The sequence below is a fragment of the Lathyrus oleraceus genome, chromosome 6 (assembly GCF_024323335.1).
Source record: "Lathyrus oleraceus cultivar Zhongwan6 chromosome 6, CAAS_Psat_ZW6_1.0, whole genome shotgun sequence".
NCBI classification, from domain to species: domain Eukaryota; kingdom Viridiplantae; phylum Streptophyta; class Magnoliopsida; order Fabales; family Fabaceae; genus Lathyrus; species Lathyrus oleraceus.
The window spans coordinates 12,135,892-12,159,869 of record NC_066584.1 but is presented as its reverse complement, the minus strand read 5'-3'; positions in this window follow the sequence as shown (position 1 = coordinate 12,159,869).

Sequence of the window (23,978 nt, the reverse complement as noted above, 5' to 3'; positions counted from 1 at the left end):
CTTGTGAATTCACTACTATCAAGTTTTATTATTCAAAATGTTTTTATAATGAAAGTTTTAGGTTTCAAGAGGATAACTAATGGCAGTGTCTTGAGCATTGATACTCATTAAATGGATGATAAAGAATTGTTTAAGTACGGTGAAGAAACTGAATAAACATGCTACATAAAAAAAAATATGTTTCAATCCAAGCGCCACATACAACTCGGTTTTTGTTAAAAGTCGAGGAGAAAAAGCTTTTTTAATACACAAAACATTAAAATAAATTGTTTAAACAAATAAAGAATTTAACAATGGATTCTTGGAGAACAACCTATCTTTTCAAATTTCTTACAATCTATGTCAGAGATTTCATTATCTTGAACAAATATTTTCATGGCAAATGCTTTATAGTAAAATATGATAATCTAATCTTTCGGTTATTAAATATAACCAAAGGAATAGATCATTAATTTAAAAAAAATAAAATAAAATAGAAAGAAATGTTCTTGGATTATTGATAATATATGGTTTTTCTCATCGGTTATATGAAAAAACCAAGGTAATATGTGGTTTTTATATTTAAAAAAAAATAAAACGTCGCGCCTTAGAATCATATCATTAGAATAGTAATGATCATCCATATTCAAAATATAAAGTATCTTTTGGATTTTCAATGAGGCGTTTGAGTTTCTCTGATTGTTTCACTTCCTCTTTTTCCATTTATTTATACACTATCATGTCCCATTTCATTTCCATCTCTTTGTGTCTTCAAATCTAGTTTAAAAATCTTTTCTTTTTCTTCAAAAAATGTCTATAAAAACCTTTGCGAAGATGAAAATATTTTATTCGTTATCAATGAAAAGTTTGTTGATTTCGATGAGTTGAAAGACAAATATTTTGATCTAATAAAAACTATTTCCAAACAAAAGTTAAAAGGTTACTTTGACATGCTTCATAGATCCATCTACATTAATCTCATAATAGAGTTCTGGTTAAATGTCTCCGTTAGGCGATTTGGTTAGTCAATACAATCCAATGTATATGATTTTCCTATCACCATTATTCCATCCCTTATTGCTCAGATAATAAAGTGTGAAGAGAAAGGTAGTTGTGTTGAACATTATAGATTCAACAATGTCTTCTCAATCCACTTTCTTCTAATTTATGCCAACTACAATAAGCTCACCAGTCCTGCTACTCTGATCCCAATTGCAAAAGTTTAGCATCAACTTCAAGTGTCAAATCTCCGTCCAAGAGAGAAATAATTTTTACTTCAAATGACAAGCATCTTTTGTACTTCCTTATCCACAACGTCAAAATTAATTTTCCTCGTACTATTTTTAACTTCTTAATGGAAATGGTTGTGACCTCTCGCGAGGAAATGACTATCCTCTTACCATATGGAAGAGTTCTTGAACTTTTCTCTCTATTAGAGATAGTTAAAACGGTAAAAAGGGCAGGATTAACTATTGAAGTTGAATGGAGTCAGAAGTTTTAATATGTGAAACAATTATTTGTTGTCCTATTATTTTTGTAATTTTAATTGATTATCAATGAAAAATTTCCTTTCTTTTTCAATCGTATTATTGTCTAATATTTTTTATGATAACAAAGATTTTGAATTTTATTAATTAACTTAGAAAAAAATAAGGAAGAGAATTTTAACAAAGAAAAAAATAGAATTTGGAAATGCACCAAGTGAAAAATACTAATTAAACCATTGAAAAAAACATAAAAATGAAGTAACCGGGATTCGAAGCGACCTTCCTAATATTTGTATTCCCTCGATTTAAAAAAAAAGAGGTAACACGCTATATTAAAAAATAAAATAGTTCTCCCTTGTAAATATATTCCCTCGTTTTTATGGAAAATCGAGGTAACTAGTTGTTAGCTTGACGCTACCAGGAACTATAATTTCGGTTTTTAGCATGCTCGAGGTGAAAGCTTCGTCATAATTTTTTTTATTTGTATTAGTGTATTATGTGTAAACAATGTATAATAATAAAAACAAAGTTTTTTTCCCTCGGTTTTTTACAGAAACCGGGAGGTGTGTGGCGTTTGGGATGAAACATATTTTATTGTATTTTTTATTTAAAAAGAAACACATTTTATCTCGGTTTTGAATAATAACTGAGATAAGATATAAGCGTGTTTATTCAGTTTCTTCATTGTCCTTAACCAAATCTTTGTCGTCTATTTAGTGAATATCAACGCTCAAGACACTACCATTAGTGACCCGCGTGAAACCTAAAACCCTAATTATAAAAGCATTATGAGTATTAAAAATTGATAATAAAATATTTGACATGAAAACTTTGAAACTTAAAAAAGAGTTTATTTTATTTGGGAAAATTTCCCTATGATGGATTGCGATAGCAAAAAATTATTTGGGTTCAAGGTTTATGTTCATAAATAATCATATAACTGAATATTTATTTTATTTATCTATCTTTTTTATTTTATATTAAAAACAAATGAATGCAAAAGCCATAAAGAATATTCTGCATCCAACATTTGATCTTCCTCAAGATCAATGAAACGAATATCCCCAACATTTGTTCTTCCCTAAGATATTCAGTATTTATTCTTCACCGATAGCGATAACGATGAATTGGATTCAAAATCTATATTTTTACTTTAATATTATGTGGAAACAATGTAAACAACGTAGTTTGTAAACAAATTAATTTATTAATATCATGTGTAAATAATATATATATATATATATATATATATATATATATATATATATATATATATATATATATATATATATATATATATATATATATATATATATATATATATATATATATCCCTCGGTTTTAGCTATAAACCGAGAGGTATATGGAGTTAGCTTTAAAAATATTTCAAAAAAAACTATTCTTGGGATCGAACCAGTGACCATTTCAACTATCCTCTCGATTATTTTAATATCAAAAGATAATGTGACAGTTTTTCATGATACCTTTCGTTATCTCATCTCTAAAATCGAATTTAAATCAACTTTTCATCCAAAGTTAAATCAACTTAACATCTATCAAATGTCATTATACTTTCTTAATATAATAGATATTTCAAACTTTATTTTTTTCTCTAGACGTATTTCAAACTTTTACATGTTATTTAATAATATATAAAAAAATGTATGAATAGATTTGACAGAGATTTTTCCTCTTTATAAGATTTTACTACAAAACATGAAGTCATTTCATATGGCTTTATGTAAAACAAAAACAAAAAAATAATTAATATATTTTCTTATCATTTATATTTGATATTTTTAAATTTCTAACATTAAAAATAATTGATCTTTTATTGAAAACTCAAGTGTTATGTAACGTGAAAGATCCTTTTCTTTTTATTTTTAAAAATTTAACAAGGGTTATTAACCTTGCAAAAATAATTACGTAAAATAATCTTGAAACATACACGTAATTTTTTTTTTGAAATAGTGCGGTTAATCGCTAAAATGGGTGAATGACCTTGCTAAATAGCTGAAAAATGAGAAAAATGAGGAATCTCACGTGAAAGATCTATTAAAGCTTCTCACCGAAAGCATGACCGAGTACTCAGAAATCTATAGGTAAATAGATGATTTCTTAATGCACCTATTATGTTTCTTAGCCACCAAACGAAATTATTTATATACCCCTAGATTATGGAGATGCATATCCGAACACACCAAATTCTGAATGAACATTGAAATATTCCAGAGATACATCTCCATAACAATTTAAAAAACATTATACATCACACTCATAAGCCATTACACACGTGAATTGGACCGGAGATGCATCTTTGTGAATATTAGATGCAAATTTAGATGCAAATTTAAACCATACCATACAACCGAGACCAATACCAAAAAACGCCAATATATAAAAGACCAAAAAATGTCAAAAATACCATACAACCGAGACCAATAAAGTTGCATGATGTCAAAATAAAATATAGATCATAGTACTACTGCTATATACTAATATACTAATGTGTATGTCTGACTACCTCTCCTCTACATTCTTTGCCTCCTCTACTTCCTCAGCCATTAATCCCCCAGTCATTCGGTGCTGTCTCTAATACATCAATGCCCTTCGTGCCTCCTTCATGATGGAATCTAGGGTCTACCTCACATCAGACCCATCAGGGAAGATACCTTTGTCTATGCATGCCTGCGCAATATCCATAATGCAATGATATCTAGGCAAGACATCCTCAACATGCTCTAACTGTGCACACTCTTCCTCTAGTATCCACTAATGAGCTGGCCTAGGTGGGTCTCCTAGAGCGGTCTGCACAATGTACGAATGTGACACCTTGAAGAACCATCTGATATACTCTTCGATGTAGCTCCAATCATTCACATCTATGATACTCCATGCCTCCTCCAATACCAGATGACTCTCATAATCATCAAACATGTAATATATATGTCTACATGTCAAGGCAGGAGGAGCAAATATAATATGGTGTCTAGGAATGGTCTGAATGTAGTCGAACTTCCGCATGACGCCCTCGAGAAGATGAGGAGAAGTGAGACACAATCCGTAGGCCAACCATCCAAGGTATATCACTATCTTGTCAAATGGTCGCATCTGACGAAACATAGTTGTTGAAGTGCATGTCCATAACAACCAAACAGTCAAGATACACTCTGAAAGGCTCAATCGTATGGTTCCCTCTCAGAGGGGAAAATATAGTAGCATGCGACATATCCTTAGTGTAAGTCTCAACACTCACCCAACTAGAGAAGCATGGGAAGTGCTGGAGGACCCAAACCTGAAATGAAAAATATGGATCACACGAATTTTTAATGGCTTTGCAAAAATGAAATGAAAATGACAAAGAAACATTAAAAGACCAATAATTATTATTGTCAATAGTGTCATGCTGCATGTGACCTGCTCCGTCTTCCACATACAGCCCTCTCTCGACTTCGAGTAGAGGTAGACCAAACAAGCGACGCCCCATTTGTACTCATGGATCTGCTCAAAATCTAGGAAGTATCACAGGTAGATGACATATGTATAAGTGGCACTCTTGTCCATAAAAATGGGAGTGCCAACCAAATATAGCAAGTATGCTCTCATAGCATGCGCTATGTGGAGTGCCACTTGCTCAGCATCACCTACAACATGCTTTGCTCTAAGGATCTCAGTCTCATATACCTTATTCAGGTATTTAAACTTGGCATGAGCACCCACAGTCCTATCCAACTCGTCACTCACCTCCCATGGATCAGTCCTTAGATAGTCTACCATCATCTGATGTGCATCGTCTTTGGTAATCCTCACATGATCTAGGAATCTCCCCTTAATCAGAAGATGTAGTAAACACGAGACATCATTGAGTGTGATAGACATCTCACCAAGCGGGAGATGAAATGACGAGGTCTTTAAGTGTCATCTCTCCACGTATGCATTAAGCATCCTATGATTGACCGTACTATAACCGGTCATGCACAAGTTCTTTAGGCCAGTAAGGACAAAACTGCCTAAAACCAATCCTCATTCGGCTGAGGCAAGCCATCAATCTTCCGCCTATGGTTAATAAACTTTTGCGGATCATGCTCTTGAAAAAAAAATAATCAATGTCCGAAATTTGTCAATTAAAGTTAACATGAATAAAAAATAATGAATCCAACTAATGCTACCTCTCCATCCTATATATGTCTGGCAGTATGGTCTGGGTATAGAGGCACTGAATTACATCATCAATAGTAGGAGGTGGCATATACGCAAAAGCATCAATAGTAGGAGGTGACACTGGTGAATCCACTACCTCAGACGCCTGAATAAGGGGAATCTGGCGTTTGCGGAAGGATGAAGGGAGTCATGTGTTAGATGGTGAATCTCGTCTTCTATGGGAAGAAGAAGATATAGTGGCATAAGGAGAAGCATGAGCACCAAAAGTATATGGCTTTGCATGACTAGAGGGACCAGGAGCCTTTAGAGCCTGCTGCGTCTTCTCCCGCCACACTGATGCATGCTAAGCAACTCTCCCGTGCCTTAGTCGATAGTGTCTATCAGCCATTATGCTTGTAAGTTAAAGTAAAGTAGAGAATTAGTGCAGGCAAACAATGCCACAAGGAAGAAAATAAAAAAAAATACTGAGAAAAATCCGGAGATGCATCTCCGGAGTCTAGAAAATTAAAACGTTGAAAATTTTCGAAGGTGCATTTTTGAAATTTCTGCAACTCAGAAGTTGCGTCAATGACGTGATGTACCTCATGCAATCCCCAAATACATATTTTGATCATCCTTTTCGACCAACAAACGTCTAATACACCATGTCTAAATTATCTTAATGTTATTTCTACTCATTTCTAACCTTAATTATTGATTTCTAGTCATTTACACAAAAATTCAAAAATTTATCAAAAACTCAAAAAACTTACAAGAGATTGTTGTTTCTGATGTTAGAGATGTTGATTGAAGTTCTATTGAGCATTGTTGATTGAGTTTTGATTTTGTGTAAAGGAAAAAGTTGAGAGTTTGAAGTTGAATTTGAGTAAAATAAGAAATGAGGAAGAAGAAGGATCAGACGTGGTTTAATCTCCAAAATATTTCAAAGATTAATCTCTAAAATATTTAAATGTTAATCAATGTTTTGACGCGTCCTAACATATATCTTAAAAAAATATAATAATATATATATCTTTACATGGTGACAAAGAATTTTATAAAATGCATTAAGAAATTCCTCGTAAATAATGCGATAGTATAATTTGTAATTCAAAAAGAAGTAAGGGAACAAGAAGTGTGCAAATAGATGAATAGAAACAAATTGTTTTTTTTTTTTTTTTGCACTGGTGAAAGTTGTTAGAAAATTCGGTAAAATTAAATGGATCCAGGACTGAATCGTGATTGAGAATCACTTTCCTTAAAAGTATTTCAAGCACTCTTTTATTATGTCTTAGAGTTGGAAAATGCAAGAACACTCAGGATAATGTCAGCCTTATTTCGAGTCTGCACAAGACAAGTGAAGAACCCGAAATGCAAGGAAGGTTTTCTGGAATTTGGAAGAGAAATTCGTTTTTAATTCTTGTATTATTTTTCTGAATAGAATCATATATTTATAGGAGATATGGATGTTGTTTCAAAAGTTTGCAACCTTTGATGAAACAACACCATTTCACCATAAAACACAATGTTTCATATATGACACTATTTCATGAAAAGATATGAAAATTGAATTCAAAATTCAAACAAAACAATAACTAAAAAATTGAATTCAAATCATTAAATGCTATTTAACTCTTTTGTCATTTTGGAACTAATATTGCAAAACAATTTCCAACAATCCCCCACTAGTTCTAATAATGACAAAAATCATTCCAGATAGTGAAATATAAAAAGTGTTAATACAGTTAGGTATCTTTCGATTTTAAACTTAACCTTAGTGAGGATAACGCAGAGTTTAATCGGAATGTTTGGTAGCAAAGCTTTTAAACCATTAATCCATGGGATCAGACCGGCGTTACCTTACACACACTCTTTAAAGGTTCTTCCTTTACATATCTCGCTTAGCACTTATTTATGGCCATATGCTATCCTTTTCATGAATTTTTCATGAGAGAAACTCCAACTCTCACTTTGAGACGGCACCATCTCAAAATTCACATAGGTGAGGTTCATATAGCATCCTTTCCAATAGATACTCTTCTTCGTTAATGAACTTCATTAAGAGGTTTTGGAAACCTCAACCCTCAATTCAACACAGTCAACCTTATTTCCCAAATTCTTGACTTACATCCAATTCAACGACTTGTTGTTACCCATTGAATCTTGAAGTTAATGTTTTGTTAACATAAGATTGGGTTGCTGCCGCTGTCGGAACCTTTATTTAAGGAGTTTCAACCCCATTCCTCTCGAGGTTGTTCGTACTAAGTCTCTGGCCAGTGGCTTAGTAAACGGATCTGCTAAGTTATAGCATGTTCGTATGTAGGTGAGTGAAATGATTCCATCCTTAATCAATTTTCTTACGAACGAATGTCTAAGTCCTATATGTCTAGACTTTCCATTATACACTTCGCTGAATGCTCTTGCTAATGTGGCTTGGTTATCGCAATGTATCATCACTTTTGAGACATTGTCTTTAGCCAATGGAACTTCCAACAGAAGATCCCTCAACCATTCCGCTTCTTGACCGGCGGAAGCGAGAGCCACGAACTCTAATTCCATGGTCGAAAGTGTAATGCATGTTTGTTTCTTGCTCTTCCAAGAAATTGCTCCACCAGCAAGTGTAAATATCCATCCAGTTGTAGATTTATGGTCTCCAATATTAGATATCCAACTCGCATCAGTGTATCCTTCTAATATGGCAGGGAACCTTCCATAGTGAAGACCAAGGTCCTTGGTTTTCAGTAGATAGCAAAAAATCCTTGTAATTGCCTTCCAATGTTCATTACTTGGATTACTAGTAAATCGACTCATTTTACTGACTGCAAATGATATGTCGGGTCTGGTACATTGCATTAGGTACATTAGACACCCTATTGCACTTGCATATTCCAATTGAGCCACTGATCTTCCATTATTCTTTTGAAGTTTGTTGGCATGATCAAATGGAGTGGTTACTTCCTTAAAGTTTAGATGTTTAAACTTATCAAGCATTTTCTCAATATAGTGGGTTTGACTAAGTTCATAACCCCCACTATTTCGCTTAACCTTGATCCCTAAAATTGTGTCAACAAGTCCAAGATCTTTCATCTTGAAAGTGGATGTTAGAAACTTCTTTGTTTCTAAGATTCCTTTTAAATCATTACTAATGATCAACATATCGTCGACATAGAGACAAAGGAATATTACAGTGGTTTTGCACGTCTTTGTGTATAAACACTTGTCACAAGAATTAGGAATAAATCCATTTGAGAGTATTACAGAGTCAAATTTTTGATGCCACTGTTTTGGTGCTTGTTTTAGTCCGTATAAGGATTTGACAAGTTTACACACCTTTTGTTCATTTCCAGGAAGCAGGTAGCCTTCCGGTTGTTCCATGTAGATTTCCTCATCGAGATCTCCATTTAGGAACGCTGTTTTAACATCCATCTGATGGATTATAAGATCATTCAAAGATGCTAAGGCAAACAACAATCTAATAGTAGTTGTTCTTGCTACTGGTGCGTATGTGTCGAAGTAATCTATGCCTTCTTTCTGTCTAAATCCTTTTGCCACTAATTTGGCTTTATAAGTGTTTAGAGTACCATCGCTATGGTATTTCTTCTTAAACACCCACTTGCATCCAATGGGCCTTGATCCCTTAGGTAAGTTCAAGTTCCCAAGTGTGGTTTGATACAATTGAATCCATTTCATCTTGGATAGCATCTTTCCAAAAAGTGGAGTCCCTTGAAGTTATTGCTTCCTTATAAGTTTTTGGATCATCTTCCACTTGAAGAATAATCGGAATGCGTTGAACAAAGTTCTTACAATTTCCCTCAACAAGATAAAAGGAAATAGATTGAGAATCAATCTCATCTGGTCCTAGATTCTTTGTTTTCCGAATTCTCTTGCTTATCCTAGGCTCGGGTTGTGGTTCAATGATTATAGGAGTGCCTTCAGTTTGTATTTCTACAGTCCGAGAAGAGTTATCTTCATGAGATTCTTTATTAGTGGCCGACTCCGATCCTTTATCCTTTGTGATAAGGTTTTCAAAGAATTCTACATCCCGGGATTCAACAATTACATTAGATTCTAGATTTAAGAGTCTATATGCTTTACTGTGTTGTGCATATCCTACAAAAGCACATCTTATTCCTCGAGGACCCAACTTGGTTCTTTTAGGGTCCATGTTTTTGTAGTATGCCACACACCCCCACACTTTAAAGTAACCGATATTTGGCGCTCTGCCTTTCCATGACTCATATGGAGATATACCAGTTTTCTTTAACGGAATTCTATTGATTATATGACAGGCGGACAATAATGCCTCACCCCACAAGTTAAGGGGTAATTTAGAATGCATCAACATGGCATTCATCATCTCTTGATATGTTCGATTCTTTCTTTTTGCCATGCCATTTTGTTGCGGTGTTCGTGGTGCCGAACATTCATGTATTATACCGTGCTCTTCACAGAATGCATCAAATTCAATTGAAAAGTATTCGCCGCCCCTATCACTTCTAAGGACCTTTATACTTTTATTTAATTGATTTTCGACTTCTGCTTTATAAGTCTTAAAGGCATTAAATGCATCATCTTTATGCTTTAAGAGATATACATGAGTGTATCTAGAGGAATCGTCTATGAATGTAATAAAGTATCTATTCCCTCCACGTGTCAACATGCCATTAAATTCGCACAAATCTGAGTGCACAAGATCAAGTAATTTCGTTTTCCTTTCAACACTTTTGAAAGGCTTCTTAATCATTTTTGATTCAACACATAATTCACATTTTTTGAAATCCTTTATATTACATGAAATTAGTCCAGATTTAATTAGTCTCTTCATAGAACTAATACCATAATGTGCTAATATATTATGCCATAAAGAAACGGAATCAAGCATGTAAACGGAATTAGAAATTTCATTAATAATATTATCATTAGTACATAGTTTGATCATTCCCTCTGCGGAATATCCTTTTCCAATGAATACACCATTACGGGTCAAAATAAGTTTGCCCGATTCATATACAGATTTAATACCCGGTTTTCCCAATAAATCCCCACTAACAAGATTCCTATTCATGTCTGGAACATGAAGCACATTTACAAGTGTAACTTTCTTTCCAGAAGTGAAGTTAAGTTCGACCGAACCGGTTCCAACAACTTTAGAGCGGACTTCATTTCCCATTTGTACCTCTTGTCCATCAATTGCTTCAGAATAGGTTTTGAATGCAGCCTTGTCATAAGTAACATGCACTGTAGCACAAGTGTCATACCACCAACCTTGAACTTTTCCTTTGATTGCCATAATTTCGCTCACTGTAGCAATTATGTCATCATCTGATCGAATTGCATTGATCTCATTTTTTGCTTTATTTTGTCTGCAATCTCGAGCATAGTGTCCAGGTTTACCGCATACGAAACATCCGTTCTTTGGACCTTTATGACCGCCAGAGTTCTTGAACTTGTTATGTTCTTTCTTTGGTCCAAGATGACTCTTTATGCCATCATGTCTCTTCTTTCCCTTGTTGGTCACAGCGTTTGTTTTGAAATGAGTAGGGGGTTCTGATTTCTCCCTCTCCTTCGATTCCTCCTCGATTCGAAGATGTTTCTGAATTTTCTCCAAGGAGAAGTCCTCGGAACTGTGCAACAATTTCTTTCGGTAGCCTTTCCATGAAGGTGGTAATTTTGCAATAATTGCACCGACTTGGAAGGTCTCAGGGATGTCTATTTTTACTGCCTTTATTTTATTGACCAGAACTTGCAATTCATGCACTTGGGGAAGAATGGGCTTAGAATCTAAGAATTTAAAATCGAAATATTTAGATATTAAGAACTTCTTCGTACCTTCCTCTTCAGCCTTGAACTTGAATTCTAGTGCCTTCCATATTTCTGTTGCCGATGGATTGTCTGTGTAGAGGTCGTAGAGACGATCAGATAAAGTATTCAGAATGTGTCCACGGCAAAGCAGTTCGTCCTCCTTGCGTTTCTTGCGCTCCTTCTTGAGTTCTTCTGAATCATTTTCTGTTGGTTCAGGTATTGGTTGTAGGTCGGGATCAAGAACATAGTGAACCTTCAGGGCAGTCAATAGGAATGTCATCTTGTCTTGCCATCTTGTGTAATTTGTTCCATCAAATCGATCTAACTTGACAAGATCCTGGTTCATCACTTTGATGCTTGAAACAGCAGCGTCTGAAGCCATTATGTTACTAATACTTTTAAGATTGTTAGAAAATTCGGTAAAATTAAATGGATCCAGGACTGAATCGTGATTGAGAATCACTTTCCTTAAAAGTATTTCAAGCACTCTTTTATTATGTCTTAGAGTTGGAAAATGCAAGAACACTCAGGATAATGTCAGCCTTATTTCGAGTCTGCACAAGACAAGTGAAGAACCCGAAATGCAAGGAAGGTTTTCTGGAATTTGGAAGAGAAATTCGTTTTTAATTCTTGTATTATTTTTCTGAATAGAATCATATATTTATAGGAGATATGGATGTTGTTTCAAAAGTTTGCAACCTTTGATGAAACAACACCATTTCACCATAAAACACAATGTTTCATATATGACACTATTTCATGAAAAGATATGAAAATTGAATTCAAAATTCAAACAAAACAATAACTAAAAAATTGAATTCAAATCATTAAATGCTATTTAACTCTTTTGTCATTTTGGAACTAATATTGCAAAACAATTTCCAACAAAAGTTTCAATAATATTAACCTTACACAGAGTACTCTTGGTCCATATTGTAATTACTAGTACCTTCTTTGTGAAATTATTTTATTCCCGTTTTATTTAACTGCTTACTTTCTCTGTGAAACAGTGTCTTTTTACAACCTGTGAAAATATTGTTTTTTGTTGTATCTAAAAGATTCACCTGTGTAGAAAGGAATCACAAATTTTTTATTGACAGTAAAAAGAATCGCCGTTTTTGAATAAAATAAGTAATATTAAAAAATAGAATCGGCGTTTGATAGCAGAAGATGATTTAGTATGAGTCAAACTCCACTGGTGGCACGTCATTGTTACAGTATATACTACGTGATTCGATCTCGTGCACTGTGTTTGTGGAATCAAAACATTTTAATAATTCCTCGAGATTTTCAATTCAATATCAATGTCCCTTAATTGGTCCTACCCTATTCTAACCTAAACACATAGTAATTCTATCATTAATTAATTATTAATAAAAGTACTTTTTTCTTGCGGAAAAGACAATTACTAGTAGAGCCAACATGTTCAATTTGAACTTTTCTTCATTTGTTTTTTTACCTAATTTTCTTCACACTATTTAATTAAAGAAGAATCTAGCACTAGCAGTATTAGTCATTGTATTTTAATTTAAACAAAGAATCTATTGTCTCGCTAATTTAATTGTGTTGCAACTCGTCTCTCAATTTTTTTATTTATGTAATGCTAACTTGTTTTTTTATTTTTTAGAGCATAAGTTATTATGAAATTTATTTATAAAAAAATTGTAAAAAAAATAAATAGAAAATAAATTTTATATACTTATTAAATTAATATTTACATTTATTTTTAACTTGTATTCCTAAAATATAAGTAGCATTATTCTTTATTTATTTTATTATTATTTTAAAAAAAATACCAATTTTTTAAGTTTTATTTATTGTATACTAAAAGCATATTTTTATATATTATTTTTAAAAAAATAGGAACATAAATTTTTTAATAATTAAAATTTCGAATACTGAATTTATTTATAATAATTTTATGGACATATTGTACTAATAATAATTAATAAATATATAATAATTTAAAAAAATTTAAATAAAGAAAATAATCAATTATAATACATTGAATACAAGTATTTTAAAATAAGATATCTTTTTAGTTTTTAGAAAATATAATTATTTCAATTTTCAATATATTTAATAAAAATATTTCTAAAATATATATATTTTAAAACTTTTAACAAATATCCCAAGAGCACTCCCTTTAAAAAAAGTAGTTTTGCCGACTGATATAAAAATAGTAAAAGAAGAGAGCCTGCAAGAGTCGGTAGTGATATTAAGTAAAAGTAGAGATGCATGAATGTGTGGAGAAGTATTGTTAATTGTATTCCATGGTTGAGGGAAAAGCTACTATAGCTAGTAGTACATGTGGACCAGAAACAAAGAAAATAAAGAGAAAAAAGAGTCAAGTGTGATTTGTATATGTATATTAAAAGTATGGTCAAGCTGGCAGCTCCTTAAACCAAGGGGCATGGCGGCTAACAACTTCCAAGTTTTCAATACTCACAACATTTCCAACTTTTTAATACCATTACCTTTTATATAATAATAATAATAATAATAATAATCAATAAGAAAATGGATGGTGCTCTAACAGTAATCAATGACAAATATATATATATATATATATATATATATATATATATATATATATATATATATATATATATATATATATATATATATATATATATATATATATATATCGATAAATCAGTTATTAAATTTTAAATTATTTATATAATTTGATATTTTAAAATATTTTGATTGAATGCATGTGTACTATTTTTTTTCACTGATAGTGCATTACCATTAAACTCGTCATCAATACACATCGTAAATTTAAAGTTTAAATTTTATTGATAAAATTCAACTTAATAGTATTCGTTAATATTGTTATATACATATAAAATATTTTGGTTAAATTACATTTTCGATCTCACTATTTTATTTAATTTATGAAATTAATTTTTAATTTTAAATTTAAATAATTTTGATCTTCTTATTTTAAATTTAAATAATTTTAATTTTTTTTCATGTTTTTTCATAAAAAAATTAATAATTTTTTTTTGTTTTTAAATTTATATCTTTATCTACAAATTTTAATAATTGTATTTATATACGATAATTCGTCGTGTTTTACTAGTAACTTATTATTTATAAAGAAAACATCATTAATTTTAAATATAAAATTATGAGAGAGAACAAAAACTACTTAAATTTTTAAAAAAAACAAAAATTAAAAATGAAGGAAATTAAATATTTTTTAAATCAGGAAATTAAATTAAAATTAAGTCAAATATTTTTTTAATAAATTAAATATACTTTACATACAACTACACTACAGATAATAATTTCTTAAGTTAGAGAAGTTTAACAATGCATTTTTAGAGATGTATTAAAATTCAAATTTTTTAATCAATTAGTAAGGTCTTTAAAAATATCTATATAAAAAGTTAAAAATTAAAAATTTACATTTAAAAGAATCCATTTTAATTTTTATAAATAAAATATTAATTTTGATTCATAAACATGAGTTATTAGACGACTTATTAATAAAACTTTAATAACAATTGTGCAATCAATACCGGATGTCCGGAACTACTTTCTACATTATGTTTAGTTTATAAAAAGAAGTAAGAAGGACAAAAAGTTAAGGAAAATAGAAAGACAGGAACGATGGAAAATAAAATATGATACTATGATTTGAAGTTATATGTGTAAAGAAAATCATATATTTAAATAAAAAAACAAGTCCTAAAAACTACGGATATGACAAAACAGATATGAGAAGATTGAAAAATAAATAAAAAAATGGTCCATTCCATGTTTTATTTTCAAAATGGAGGAAAAGAATCTTTGCAAGACCCACCACACGTTTTTTCTGTTTTCAATCAAAGTTTATGCATTTATGGAACACTAAATAATAGAAGAAGAAAATTGATGTCTTTCAATAGAGTGCAATATACACTATTGTAAAGATATTTTAAACCGATTTTAATTTTTTTTTTTTTAATTTTAACATCATCCGCGCAAGTATCTTTAAATATCTTTTGATTTAATATATATTTTAGTCTTTTAATTTAATTTAAAATTTTATTTTAGTTATTTAATTAAAAAAAATATTTAAGTAAGTCATTTAACTTCACTTTCATTATTCTATTTGGTCTCTTCCGTCAATTTTTGACAAAAAGAATGTTAAGTTCTAGTGACGTGGCGTGACAGCAAGATCATTGATATAAATCTGAGTAAACATATGTAGTTAAAAACTGATACACAGTTTAAACCGCAGTGATTTTCTTTTCGGAGGTTAAAAACAAACCCCCCACAGTTTAACAGTGTATCCGTTTTTAACTACATATGCTGACTCAGATTTATACCAATTGACGGAAGGGACCAAATAGGATAACTGAAGTGTAGCTAAAGAACTAGCTTGTAACATTTTTTAATTAAAGGACTAAAACGGACTATTAAATTAAGTTAAGGGACTTGATGATTAATGAATAATGTTTATTCTAAATAAAATGTCAGTGCGTGAGACACTTTTAGTGAGAAGAGAAAGAGAGAGAATGATAAATAAGAATGCTTATTATTAAATTTTATATATATATATATATATATATATATATATATATATATATATATATATATATATATATATATATATATATATATATATATATATATATATATATATATAATTTAATTGAAATACACTGACAGTGTAAAACTGTCAGTTAATCTTAGACGTTGGATATTGAAATAAGGTTGACTTTTATTTTAAAAATCTATAAAGTAATGTAAACGGGTGATGGTGATGAATCAATAGTGTAATTTTTTTTACACTAGCAGTGTATAGTATTTAATCCGATATATATATATATATATATATATATATATATATATATATATATATATATATATATATATATATATATATATATATATATATTGCTTGTATACTAAGTAACTAACATAACTAACCATAATCCTAACTAACTTGGGTTTGGTCTACAACTTGGATTATATCACAACATATCCCCCTTATAATCCAAGTTGTTGAACACAAACTAATCATAGTCGATCTGAACTATTTCTAATTTCTTTCTCAAAGTTAGGAATTTGTCGATCTTCAGAACTTTGGTGAGAATGTCAGCCAACTGTGCTCCACTCGAGCAATGCCTCACTTCAAGTTCACACTAATTTACCCCCCTCCCCCCTTAGGAAATGAAACCTAGCCTCAATGTGTTTACTCCTTTCATGCAGAACTGAATTATTTGCAAGATTAATGGTTGACTTGTTCTCGATCTATAACATTAGATAAGAGGTTTCATCACTTCGACCTTAATCTCTTCCAACACATATCTGATCCAAATTTCTTGACACGCAACATATGATCATGCTATATATTCAACATCACATGATGATAATGCCACCACATATTTCTTTCTCAAGCACCATGAGATTGGAGCACCAAATACTTGGAAGAAATAACCAGTTGTGTTTCTTTGATCTTCCTTATCTCCACACCAATCAACATCTGAATAGCAAGTAATCTCAGCTTGTTTTATTTCAAAATCTTTTGGAAATAGAATTACATAGTTTGTGGATCTTTTTAAGTATCTCAGGATTCTTCTTGCAGCCTTCATGTGTGACACCATTGGTTCACTCATGTATATGCTCACTAATCTGACTGAGAAACCTATATCAGGTCAATTGTTGCACATATATCTCAGAGATCCAAAAATTTGTTTGAACAAAGTGACATCGACTTTCTCTTCCTCTATATGCTTCTCAAGCTTCAAATTTGGTTTGACATGTGAGGATGTGGGATTTGAGTCTTCTGTCCTAAATCTCTCTAGTATCTCTTTGACATAATTTCTTTGATGTAGTATCATACCTTGCTTCGACATTTGAAATTCCATGCCTAAGAAGCACAACAACTTTCCCAAATTTGGCATTTAAAATTCCTTCTTCATTAGCTCTTTGAATTATGACAAGTTCTCCAAGATATTTCCAGTTACTAACAAATCATCGACATACAAGAAGATGATTGTTATATCTTGTGCCACAACTTGAACATAAACACCATACTCAGATTTGCGTTTGATGAATCCTAATTTGACAAAGTATGAGTCAATCTTCTTGTCTCATGATCTAGGTGCTTGCTTGAGACCATAAAGGGCTTTGTGCAACTTGTACACTTTCTTTGATTCCTCTTGTATCACAAACCCAAGAGGTTGTATGACATACACAACTTCATCTAGGGGCCATTAAAAATGTTGATTTCACATCTAAGTGAAATGTCTATTGGCCTTGCTTGCATGCCAAGGCTACCACAAATTAGACAGTCTTCAATCTTGCTATTGGTGCACATACTTCAGATTAGTCGAGTCCTACTCTCTGAAGAAATCCTCGAGCTACTAATCTTTCCTTGTGTATTGCAATTGACCTATCATGATTGTGCTTCAGCTTTAACACCCATTTCACTTCTATAGCTTTTGTGTGTGCTGGCAATTCGACTACTTCTCATGTATTATTTTTTTGATCTTTTGTAACTCTTCGATCATAGTTGTCTTCCATTATTTATTCTTTAAGGCCTCGCTATAGTTGATTGGTTCACCTAGGGTTCATACATAAAACAGATTCGGTTAGGACATTAGGGTTCAATTTTGGTAAAACTAGCGGTGGATTTAAATAGAGAATAAGGATACAAGTTTAATGGTGTTTGGACTTTTTGTGGATTGGCCCTCCGCAGACGTCGGAGGCGACCTCCGGCGCGACGGAGGATGGTGGTGTCTCAGGCCAACTTGAGAGTGAAGAAATGTCTTTCTGAGTGCCTTTTCTTTCCTAGTTTTTGAATTTGACATGAAAATATCTTCCCTCTCCCTTGTATATTCTTGGGCGTCACCCTTGGCTCACATGTTTTTTCTTGTTTTCACCATATAAAGTGCTTCACACTCCCTTCTACAAGAGCAAAAACCATTTGGGTCTTATCAATGGGCCCTACACCCCAGTTTCTATTTACACCCATGTTCCAGTTAATACCCCCTTCCTTTTTTTTGGTGTTATTTTCATTTTTATCTGTCATTTTATTTTGTTAATTCCTTTTGGTAAAAAATGGTTAACCTAGAATTAATTAGGTTTTAGTTCATCCATTTAAAATTGCATGATGGTGATTGTGCTTGATTATTACCATTGTCACTTGATTATTTTAGGCATTGTACTATTGTATACTTGTATGAAACTTTCCCATTTCATGAATGATCTGTAATTCATCCCTCAATTATGGATAAAATATCCCTCATTCCTATGAACATGTGATAACTTAGGATTTACTTTCCTTTATTTCTTTCCTTTATGTCATACCCCAATTTTGGTCTTGAATTTTTTATGTTTAGCATGCTTGGCCTAACCTTACTTTGGTTTTATATGAGGATTGGTCTTGGTCCAAAGTCATGGTGTTGTTCATGTGATTGTTAATACACATATGGTCTTGGTCATCCAAACAACCAACCTTCTTGTGTCACAAGCCAATTGCCAATCATGCCACTTGATTCATGAATATCCCTTTCAAATCCTAATCTTATACCATCATTTCATGGCCTTGTTAACACATACTACCAGTCAAGTCATGTTCTTTTCAAAGTCAAGCATTCAAGTCATAAAATAAACCAATTGTAAAAACAAATTTCAAACCATTTCAATCCATTTCATGTCATTTTAAGCCATTACATTTGATTCCACACAAGAAAATACAAGTCTTGACAATTTTGACCAATTGTTGACTTTTTGGTCAACATTGACCAAAGTCACCCAAAACCCAAAAGCCCTAATTTTTACCACAATCATCAATCACATGTCCATTTACAAAGAAACTACAAAGAAAATTGAATTTTGACCATTTTGTTGACTTTGGTCAACAGTTGACTTTTTGGTCAACTTTGACCAAAGTTAACCTTCCTATTTTTGACCCTCTTAAACCTAATCTAATCCGTTTTAGCCTTGATTCACCATCCAAGAGTCTTGTGTGATGAGTTTGACTTTGTATCTTCTTGGCCAAGTAACTTATCTCATGTTAACCTCATATGCAACTTGTCTTTGTTGTAAACTAGGCAATTCTGTTGCAACATTTAGGCTTACATTGACAGCATTCTTCTGACCGGCAAGAAATGCATCCAAGTCCTTGACTGGTACATAAAAAAAAAACAGCACCTTGTCCATCTGCAGTTAGAGCAAGACCTTGCACCCCGTCAACCTTATCCTCAGGTATGAATCTCCTCAGGGTTCCAAATGCGAAGGATGGGGTGAACATGGGTTTTCCTCCCTCAAGAAGTAGTGTAACGTAATTCTCCATGGAAGTCAGCAGGGATCTTTTTCTTTACCTCGGTGTACCCAACAGCCTTGGCAAGAGCTTTTGCAAGTAACTCAACAGCTGTTAAACCAGAGTTGTTCAATAATTCCTGCAGCAGCCATGATTTTACCACCAAGTGGCAGCAACAGCCTGCAAAACCAGTTGGTACATGCCATGGAAGTATGTCCAAATGTTCATGATGGGAAGCATATACCAAGTCCAAGTAGCCTACAAAATACTGCACCAAGCAAATGTCAAGCATCATACCATAATTGTCCATGTGCATTAGCATGTTGCAAGGCTGCAATTGACACTGAACCAGTCATGTTTGCTGCAGCAGTCAGGATAGCAACAAACCCTACATCATGGAGCCTTTCAATCTTTTTTGATAGAAAACCAACACCCTGCCAAAGAAAAATAACAACAACAAAATGCAACCAGGAGATCCAACATTGAATTCTTGTGTTGATTGATGCTGTTCTTACTTCTCGCCAATGTTGTTTTTTCCAATTGAACCTTAAGGCAGAAAATCCTCGGTTAATTTCAATTCTCAATGCAGATGCAAACTGCAGAAATGGTTCCTCGGGAAGATGAACTAATGGGATGTGAGGTGGAGTCTTGTGAATAAATGTATGAGCATTGGACCACAAGAACAATAGTGCAAGAACCAAAATTGAACTGTAAGAAAGTGATACTCAAGCAGCTCAAAAAACACCCAAATAGCAGTTGCTATACCGAGTGCACCAGCAGATATCTTCTTGTTCTTCCATAAGAAAACATCAGCACAAATCTGCAACCTTTCTAGATTTCCAAACACAAAGCAATAACATTCAAGGGTTGTTCATATTCCTGTCAGAAGTCTGCATAATCCATCAACTATTCTAACAAACCAAAACATATCATAACTAACTAACACATTTGAGTTCAGTTGATCCTAACCATGACAATTTCAACCACTGCATCTAGATCTCAAATCCCACTGGTTTTTTGTGATTCCTCAATAGTACTATTTAGGGATCTTCATTGCCTTTTGAAACTGATTTCGGTACAGATCAAAGCACCAGCTTCTCAGTTATTTTGGTAGAAGAAAGCTGGCATGCCATCAGAACCAGGGACTGTCAAAGGCTTTGTTTGTTTGATGGTGTGGTAAATCACTTCTTTAGGGAAGTTCTTCTCTCCAATAGTATTTCTCAAGGCATTTAATCCGGCTTTAACCACAACAGTTGAAGACATTGGTGGCATTGAAAAGATTCAAAACTGTGAATGGATGAGTAGAAATGAGTAGGTTGTCTTTCAGACCTCGACCACTTGACATCCACATTCACCATTTGGGCATAAAAATACACATGCGTTTGGCTTTTGAACTCACAATGAGGAGAAATGCTCATGAAGGCTATAGCAGCTAGAGTCAAACCTGCAAAAAAACCAGTAAGCAACATCAGGTAGCAGACCTAATTTGTAACAGTATCAAGATCACAAGTGAGCCATAACAACCAATTTAGACACTTTGTGCGACATGTTTTCTCAGATTTTTGAACAAAGAGGCATTGCTTATCGAAATTCAGACGAACCGGTAACACCGAAGAAGCAATGGCTATTGCAACACAAACCTCATAGTGGCAATAGAAATTCACTGCAGTAAAAAACACGTAAACACTCAGCAAAGCAGTTAAATTCCAGAAAACATCCCAATTTCGAATAGAGACAAAAATGAAGAAGAAAGAGTGGGTTCAGAATACCGTTTTCGGTTTTAGCATTAAACAAGCCCATCCAAACTGAGAACATCAAAGAGGATTTTACAGAGATACGCTTTTGAACACAAGGGCACCAATTTGAAACCCTAGCTGCAGAAATATAAAAGGAGAAGAGAATCAGGAATTGAGGACAGAAAAAACTTGGAGGCGGAAAATCTCAAACAAAACCCTAAAATCCCAAAATCGATTACCTGGATTGGGAGGCCAGCTTCTTCACGCCTTTCACCACCGCCGTGACACTTTGTAAGAACTTCTCCTTTTTCCTTTTATCCTTTTCATATGCTTGTTGATGGAGATATCGTGAGAGTTGAGAGAGAGTGATTCTTTGAGTTTGAGAGCGTGAGAGGGTTCGTTGATGAGCGATTTTGAGGTAGAAAGACTTCGAGAAAAAGGCTTGAGAGACGATTGCGAGCGATTTCGTAAAAGGGACGAGAGAAGCGAGTTCGTACGAGGATTTCGTTGGGTGGAAAAAGTGAGTTTGTGAGATTGGGGAGAGAGTGAGGGAGAGAACGAGTCTGCTACTGTTCCATTTTTCTTTTTTTTATTTCATTTTAAATAGGATAGGTTTTTGAAAATATTAAGGATTTTGTTTAAAATTCCTAAGATATCAGTTAATAATTGTTTTATGTTTTCAACTTATCCCTCATTGAAAAACCCAACAGCCAAGCGGTTGGGTTTAACTACTGGTAGTCCAACAGACTTTTTTTTTTATTTTAGTTTTTATTCTAATGTTTAATCTATTTTGGTTTATATATTTAAAGTAGCATCAAAATAATAAATAACCATGAGTGGTCTGGTGGAGAAGGGTAGTATCATAATCTTAAGTGGAGAGGGTTCAATACTCATGTGTAGCATTTTTTTGTTTAGTATTTTATTTTTCTTTTAGCATTTTTTTTTCCTTTAGTATTCTATTTCTTTTAACATTTTTTGTTATGTTTATGCTTTATTATTTTCATAGTTTCCTTATCATAACATAGATTTGTTTTCTTTTAATTTCATCATTTATTCAAAACCATTTTAAAACTGTTAAAATCATATTTTTCTCGATTCAATGTCGAGCCCATTTTCACACCCTTGTAAGTCGATTGCTTTTAAGCATCGCCATCAACCTCACATAGCTTACTCTTGGGCTTTCTTACAATGAGCCGGTTATCTTGCACTTACACTCATATTTCGAGTCATTTTGTTGTTTGGGCCCGATTTAATTATTTCATGATTTTTGACAACCCCCATTCATAACAAATGTATCCCTCTCCCATGAAATGTATAATATTTATTCTTTCATTCTTTATTCATCTGTTAATACAAGAATTAAAATGAACATTCGATAACCATTTCAAAGCAAGATCAAAACCTCGATCCAACGTCGAGTAATCATTTTTCAAAACCTAACAGAACCAACACGTATTCATCCACCCTTTTGTAAGTCGATTGCTTTAAGCATCGCCATCAACCTTGTAAGTCGATTGCTTCATGCATCGCCATCTACCCTTATCCCTAACATTTCTCCTTGCTCCACTCGTCAATTCTTGTTCCGATTAGGTAGCACCCATTAGATAGAACCCTTTGTATGATAACATAGGTAGGATTCCCATATCCTTTTGTATGATAACATAGGTAGGATTCCCATATCCTTTTGTATGATAACATAGGTAGGATTCCCATATTCTTTGCATGCTAACATTAGGTAGATATTCCCATTTGTAAATCCTAAACACTTAAATACATATTGCATGAAAACTCTAGGGCAGAGCTTCCCCCACTTCTAGACCTTTCCGAGCGTCTCCGATCTTGTGGCATGTAGTCCATCCTATTGCAAAGAGGTAACCGCCTAAGACTCGATTCAGCGAGCTGCGACACCTACTGCTAGGACGTGAACACATCGCCCACTCTCCTTTGACACAACTGGTGTCCTCCTTTGTAAGTCCATGTTCAGATGGCAAGCCCTATGTAGCCGAACTACGGCAACTCTGATTCTCATGTTCAGATGAGATACGTAGGCACAAGATGCGATGTCTTGCCGAGTTTGACTAACGACTAACAACTAATCCTTGTTTGCTTCCGCCCTCGTTGCGATCCTTTCTCTCGCCCTCGTTGCGATCGAGACTTTCCTTTTCTCTTGCCCTAGTTGCAATCGAGACCCTTATTCCCGTAGTTAGTTGAACTACGTTTTGCTCTGATTCTCATTCCCGATGAGATACGTAGGTATAAGACGCGATGTCTTAGCGAGCACACTTATCCTTAACCCTTAGGTAACCGAGCTACGAAGACTCTGATTCTCATATTCAGATGAGATACGTATGCAATGGATGCGATATCTGTGCGAGTCATTTTTCTTTGACCCTTTCTTTTAGTAAATAGTATATTAGATAAACACACACCCTTTAGACAAGAGATAACAAGAGTGGATCCCGTAGAGTACTACGGATGCGTAGGGGTGCTAATACCTTCCCTTCGCATAATCGACTCCCGAACCCAAGATTTGGTTGCGAGACCTTGTCTTTTCCTTTCCTTCTCTTC